Consider the following 7,436-nt stretch of genomic DNA (forward strand, 5'->3'; position numbering starts at 1 on the left):
ATCAGGGGCTTTTCCAGGGAGTCTTCTCTTCTCATGAGGTGGCCAAAGGATTGGAGCCTCAGCTTCAGGATCTGTCCTTCCAGTGAGCACTCAGGGCTGATTTCCTTCCGAATGGATACGTTTGATCTTCTTGCAGTCCATGGGACTCTCAAGAGTCTCCTCCAGCACCAGAATTCAAAAGCATCAATTCTTTGGCGATCAGCCTTCTTTATGGTCCAGCTCTCACTTCCATATATCACTGCTAGGAAAACCATAGCTTTAACTCTACGGACCATTGTTGGCAAGGTGGTGTCTCTGCTTTTTAAGATGCTGTCTAGGTTTGTCATTTCTTTTGTGAGTGCCTTTCCCTAGACGGAGTGTGTCTGGCAGGAGCGAGCCAGCAGTCAATCACACAAAGGAAGTTGGAGTGAGCTCTTTATTAGCAAAAACAGGATCAGCACAGGAGTGTCAGGCCTAATGAGCACAGCAACCCATCTCCGGTTGGTCCTGCCCCTATGAAACAGTTGCAGGGACTGAAAGTCCCATCTCCCCTCAGCGGTCTTAAGTCCCCTCATCTCCAGGGCTTTTCCCAAGCAATCGGAGACTGGGCCTGTGGGAAGCTAACTTCTCCTCTGCCCTTTTCACAACTCTTCTGGTTCTGCAAGGGGAAGATGAGCTGGTTGAAGCAGGAGAGGGAGACACCCGTGATTCCTCACCAGCTGGACTCCTCTCTGCCTCTTGGCCTCCTTCTCTCCTGCTTCAGCTTCTCCCTCTGATTCCAGACTTCTCTCTGCCACAGACTCTCCCTGCTCACTAAGCCCTGTTACTGTTGGGATCCTGCCTGCTTGCAGCCGACTGCTTCTGGACAGTCTGCGTATGCTCTGCAATATTCAACAGGTTATTGTTGAGATCCTTCAACAGTTATGTCTTCAGTGCCTGACACCTCCTCTTTCCAGTCTTCTCCCAATACACTTCCTGGGCTCTGAGCCTTCTTCCTGGGAGGTTCCCTGGTTGGTTCCTTCCACCATTCCTCTGTATTCAATCAGTCGGTGACAGTGTTCTTAAACTCCAATAATGCCTCTGGAGGACAGAGAGGGGTGGATAATTGCATGTAGAGGCTGGCCTACTCTACAAAGGTAATGTTTGCATTCATTGATCTGCCCACTTTTGCTTTTGAACCTGCCTGCCACTGGCATGCACCCCCAAGAAAGATGCCCAGCAGGAAATGTGACCTTTGCGATGGGAAAAAAAGCATCCCCACCCCCCAGTTTATGGGGGACTCTGGGTGGAAGGCAGTGGGAAGCACAGCTCCCGCAGGCAGGCAGGCAGATAAACTCAATATATATTTTGCAATTTAAATAATGTATAAAAGGTAAAGGGCCCCTGACAGTTAAGTCCAGTCGCGAATGACTCTGGGGTTGCGGTGCTCATCTAGCTTTACTGGGCGAGGGAGCCGACGTTTGTCCGCAGTTTTTCTGGCCACCATGACTAAGCCACTTCTGGAGAAACCAGAGAAGCGCACACGAACGCCGTTTACCTTCCTGCCAGAGCGGTACCTATTTATCTACTTGCACTTTAATGTGCTTTCAAACTGCTTGGTTGGCAGGAGCAGGGACTGAACAATGGGAGCTCGCCCCGTCATGGGGATTCAAACCGCCAACCTTCTGATCGGCAAGTCCTAGTGGTTTAGACCACAGCGCCACCCACATCCCAAATAATGTATACCAAAGGCCTATTTTTAGGGTTGCCATACACCCTCTTTTTTCAGAACAGAACCTCTTTTTCAGGGTTAAAATTTCTGTCTGGGTGGATTTTTTGAAATTGCCAAAATGTCCAGGGCTTTTCCTTTGGTACTAAATTTTGTTGTGCCCCTCCCTGGCACCTTCCAATGTCACTCCAGTGCATGCCCTGCCCAGGGCATACCCTGGGGTGCCTCCGCTTCCCCCTGCCCCAAGTGCTGGTAAATGTGTCCTCTTTTTTTGCTCTTCAAAATACAGCAACCCTATATGTTTTGTTTTTGTTTTTTGGGGGGGAGCATATTTTATGTCAAAGGTGCATAAGAGGTGTGTTGAATTTAAAACTACTTGTGTGTTATTTGCACACCAAACAGGACAGACCAGAGACGCCATCTTGCAAGGGTGACCGGGGGGGGGGGGGGGATGTTGTGTGTGTTACATCAGGACGTCTGTAGGAGCTGGGGGGTGGAGACGAAGGCAATGGCTGGTGGTTCCTCCACACTGGCAGGATGCTGCTTCCCAACTCCATCCCCTCCACAGGAGGAGGAGGAGGAGGATGAAGAGGAGGAGGAAGAGGAAGAGGAAGAGGAAGAAGAAGAAGAAGATGAAGAAGAAGAAGAAGAAGAAGAAGAAGAAGAAGAAGAAGAAGAAGAAGAAGAAGAAGAAGAAAGGAAGAGGTGTGGAGGAGGAGGAGGAGGAGGAGGCAGAAGAAGAGGAAGAGGTAGAGGAAGAGGAGGAGGAGGAAGAGGAGGAGGAAGAGGAGGAGGAGGAAGAGGAGGAGGAGGAGGAGGAAGAGGAGGAGGAGGAAGAGGCAGAAGAAGAGGAAGAGGAGGAAGAGGTAGAGGAAGAGGAGGGGAGGAGGGAGAGGAGGAGGAGGAGGAGGAGGAAAAAGAGGAGGAGGAGGAAGAGGAGGAGGAGGAAGAGGCAGAAGAAGAGGAAGAGGAGGAAGAGGTAGAGGAAGAGGAGGGGAGGAGGGAGAGGAGGAGGAGGAAGAGGAAGAGGAGATGATGGAGATGGAGATGGAGATGGAGAAGGACCCAGCCACTGGAGTCGCAGCACCCTCAGCTCTCTGCTCAGCCTCCTTCTTCCTTTCAACATTGGCGAGCCTGCCCCCCTCCTATGATATATTGAGGGCCCCCAAAACATCTCAGACCGGAGGAGCTGGCCCCTCTGGGCCAGACCTATGCTAAGCACCAACCAAACTGGAAAATGGTGCAACTGGACACCTCACTCTGCCCTACATGCAACAAAACATGTCTCTCCAGTATCAGCCTCTACAACCACAGCAGGAGCTGTAACCTTCCAACAGTTTGACTTTGCCTCCAAAAGGCACACTCCTCCATTGTCTCCCGAGACAGACAGATGCCAAGAACTGGTCCGGCTACGTTCCTCTTGTAGGGTGGTCCCAGCAGAGCAACACTCATCCCAGGCACTGTTCAGTTTGGAGCCTGCAGAGCCTTGGATGAAAAAAAGTCTCCCCGAGAAGAAAGAAAAAACTGCTTTTGACTTCTCTGGAAATTCCTTGGAGGTTTTGGCTCAGCAACGAACCTCCAAATTTGTTTATCTTGAAATTTCACTTTAGGCTAGACTCGGCGGCTGCGTAAGGATATGCTACACCAACCCTATCCCCCTCCCCAAACAAGTTCACTCGTCTCATCAGAACTCTTTTTGATTCCTACGTAACCGCACCGAGGATATTTCTCCCCGGCAGAAACCTCTACATTCAATTACAAGAAAATGGTTTGGGCGAAAGTCAGCGGTGACCCCGCGTAGCCTGCGCTGGCCTCCTTGACTCGGTACCATCAATCCACACATTTCAAGTTGCCAAGGGATGGCAACCAATCGAATCCAAAAGTTCCATAGGCTGTGTTCCTGCCAAATGGCATTGAAAGTGGCTTAACGAAATCCCATAGAAACATTAGCTGCCATAATGGAGGAGAGAAAGAGAGAGCGAAATAGATAGATGATAGATAGATGATAGATAGATAGATAGATAGATAGATAGATAGATAGATAGATGATAGATAGATAGATAGATGATAGATAGATAGATGATGGATAGATAGATGATAGATAGATATAGATAGATAGAAGAGAAGAAGGGATTGGATTTGATATCCCGCTTTATCACTACCCGAAGGAGTCTCAAAGCGGCTAACAATCTCCTTTCCCTTCCTCCCCCACAACAAACACTCTGTGAGGTGTGTGGGGCTGAGAGACTTCGAAGAAGTGTGACTGGCCCAAGGTCACCCAGCAGCTGCATGTGGAGGAGCGGGGAAGCGAACATGATTCACCAGATTACGAGACTTCCGCTATTAACCACTACACCACACTGGCTAGTAGAAGATAGATGATAGATATAGATAGACAGATAGATGATAGATAGATAGATAGATAGATAGATAGATAGATAGATAGATAGATGATAGATAGATGATAGATAGATGATAGATATAGATAGATAGATAGATAGATAGATAGATAGATAGATAGATGATAGATAGATAGATAGATAGATAGATAGATAGATAGATAGATAGATAGATGATAGATAGATAGATGATGATAGATAGATAGATAGATAGATAGATAGATAGATAGATAGATAGATAGATAGATAGATGATAGATAGATAGATAGATATAGATAGATAGATGATAGATAGATATAGATAGATAGATAGATAGATAGATAGATAGATAGATAGATAGATGATAGATGATAGATAGATGATAGATAGATATGGATCAGGGGTAGGCAACCTAAGACCCGGAGGCAGGATCTGGCCCAATCGCCTTCTCAATCCAGCCCATGGACGGTCCGGGAATCAGGGTTTTGTTACATGAGTAGAATGTGTCCTTTTACATTAAAATGCATCTCTGGGTTATTTGTGGGGCCTGCCTGGTGTTTTTACATGAGTAGTATGTGTGTGTTTATTTAAAATGCATCTCTGGGTTATTCGTGGGGGATAGGAATTAGTTCATTTCCCCGCCCTCAAAAAAATAAATAGTCCGGCCCACTACATGGTTTGAGGGACAGTGGACTGGCCCATGGCTGAAAAAGGTTGCTGACCCCTGATATAGATAGATAGAACTTCTTTTTTGTATAATTTTTTATAAGTTTTTCTATTTTACATTTGAGAATATTCATTTAAGCAACCTTAAAATAGCAGTGACTTCCCTTCTTCTCTTTCCATGGTTCAGTTTGCATGCCATAAATCCCTGCACATTTTACATAAACTAAACCATTCAGTATTCCATTATTGCATCCATCAAAACTTATTTACACTGATGAATTTATCTTAAGGCTGCCAACGTTTGCAAGTGTACACAATTCAATAAGCAGTTTCCAATCTTCTCTAAATGTATGTTCTTCTTGTTCTCTAATCCTATATGTTAGGTCTGCAAGCTGCATATATTCCATCAGTTTAAGTTGCCATTCTTCTTTAGATGGGACCTCGCTTGTTTTCCATTTTGGGGCTAACAAAACACGGGCTGCAGTAGTGGCATACATAAATAGCCTTTTTTGACACCTGGGAATTTCCATCTGAATTATCCCCAATGAAAAGTTGGGGGTTGGGGTTGGGGAGAAGTACTTTTAAACTTCTTTTTTTTTTTTGCAATTCATTATAAATTACTTCCCAATACTCTTTTTACAAGTCCAGTGATGCTTTCAAGAGGCAGCGAAGGCAACCATCTTGGACGACTTTAAATGAGGATTGGACAAATTCATGGAGAAGAGGACTTTGTTGGGATACTGCCGGGAAGACGGGGGCACCAGGCAGGCCACAAGCTGGCTCCAGCCACTGGCCAGCAGCCGGACGATCACTGGTCTCCCCTGGAACAGCATCAGTCAGCGACACGAGTCTCAGATACGTTTAGAGACCCATGCACGCTCTATCAGCAGAGTGTGTAAATCTTCTCACAGCAGAAGAGGCGGACAGAGCCATGTGTAAGCAGTACATTACAGCAGAGGCTGTACTTTCTGAGAATTCTAAGGAAAAACCATCTTCCGCAGAAACTGCTGCTTGCCTTCTATCACTGTGCCATCGAGAGCGTGCTCACTTATGGCTTATGTGTGTGGTACGGAAGCTGTACTACCCAGGACAGGATGGGGTTGTGCAGAGTTGTTAAGGCAGCAGAGAGCATTGCTGGCTGCCCACTCTCCACCTTAGAGCAGATTTATGCCACAAGGTGCCATAGGAAGGCACTGGACATAGTGAAAGATCCATCGCATCCTGGTCACTGTCTCTTCGAGCTCCTGCCGTCGGGACGGAGATACAGGACGATGAAGGCAAGAACGAGCCGTCTTAAGAACAGCTTCTTCTCCAGAGCGATCTCGGCCCTGAATGGGAAGCCTGGACTTTGAAAGTCATCTAATCTTCCTTGCTGTATTATACTGTATTGTTTTAATTAGTGTTTTTATAGTTGTTTTGATTTTGTGTGGAGTGCCCTACCTGGGTGGATGGAGCAGCCAAGTAATTTCGTTGTCCCCGAGAGGGGGCAATGACAATAAATATATTATTATTATTATTATTATTATTATTATTATTATTATTATTATTATTTTACTCAGCAGCAGGAACAAAGGAAAAAACATGTCTGCTTCCCTTCGTGTCCAGCAAAACAGCAGCAATACAAAAGCTATATACAAACAGAAGTTCCCAGCAAGCGCTGGAAGTAAACAGGCATGTGACACACAACAGTCATGCGTGTACCCTTTTAAGGTGGAACGGAACTATATCCTAACAGACTTATCAATGGCTGTTAGCCGAGATGGCTATGTTCAGAGGCTTTTGGATACCAGTTTCTGGGAGTCACAAATGGGCAGAGAGCTGTTGTGCTCTGTGATGAAAAAGTTGGTTTAGCCGGACAGGCGTTTCTCCTTTATTCCCCCTGCCAGCAAATGGTTAACGGACGGCAGCCTCTGATTGGCCGTGATTCCAGGAGGGAGAGTTTAAAAGGAGAGGATTTGGAGAGAGGCAGTTAGTGGAGAGTGAGGGTTGGTTGAGGTGGGGTTGGAATTGAGGTTGGAGAGGTTGGGAGATAGGGAGGGTGATGGGTTAGGAGATAGGTAGTAATAATAATAATAATAATAATAATAATAATAATAATAATATTAATATTAATAATAATAATAATTTATTATTATTACCCCGCTGATCTGGCTGGGTTTCCCCAGCCACTCTGGGCAGCTTCCAAAAAATATATTAAAATACTGTAATACATCAAATTAAATTACTGTAATACATCAAGGTTGAGGTGTAAAGAGTGAATGGGAGAAAGAGCTGGTTCTGGAAAAACAACTTCCACTCTGAGCGTATCGTGAGGGACAGAGTGTGGTGTCCAGTCGGAGGAATAGACTGGAATTTTACTGGGAGACCGAGGTTGAGCCCAGAGGTGTAGGAGATGGAAAGGAACATTCTACTTGGGTCTCAAATCTAGTCAGGAGGGGAGAGATTCTTCTAAGGAAAAGAAGAAACTCCCAAATCCAGTGAAATAAAAATAATAATATTATAATAATTTATTATTTATACCCCGCCCATCTGGCTGGGTTTCCCCAGCCACTCTGGGCAGCTTCCAACAGAATATTAAAATACAGTAGTCAATTAAACATTAAAAGCTTCCCTGAACAGGGCTGCCTTCAGATATCTTCTAAAAGTCTGGTAGTTGTTCATTTCCTTGACATCTGGTGGGAGGGAGTTCCACAGGGCAGGCGCCA

This window comes from Podarcis melisellensis (assembly GCF_964234715.1).
Source record: "Podarcis melisellensis genome assembly, chromosome: 12".
Taxonomy (NCBI): domain Eukaryota; kingdom Metazoa; phylum Chordata; class Lepidosauria; order Squamata; family Lacertidae; genus Podarcis; species Podarcis melisellensis.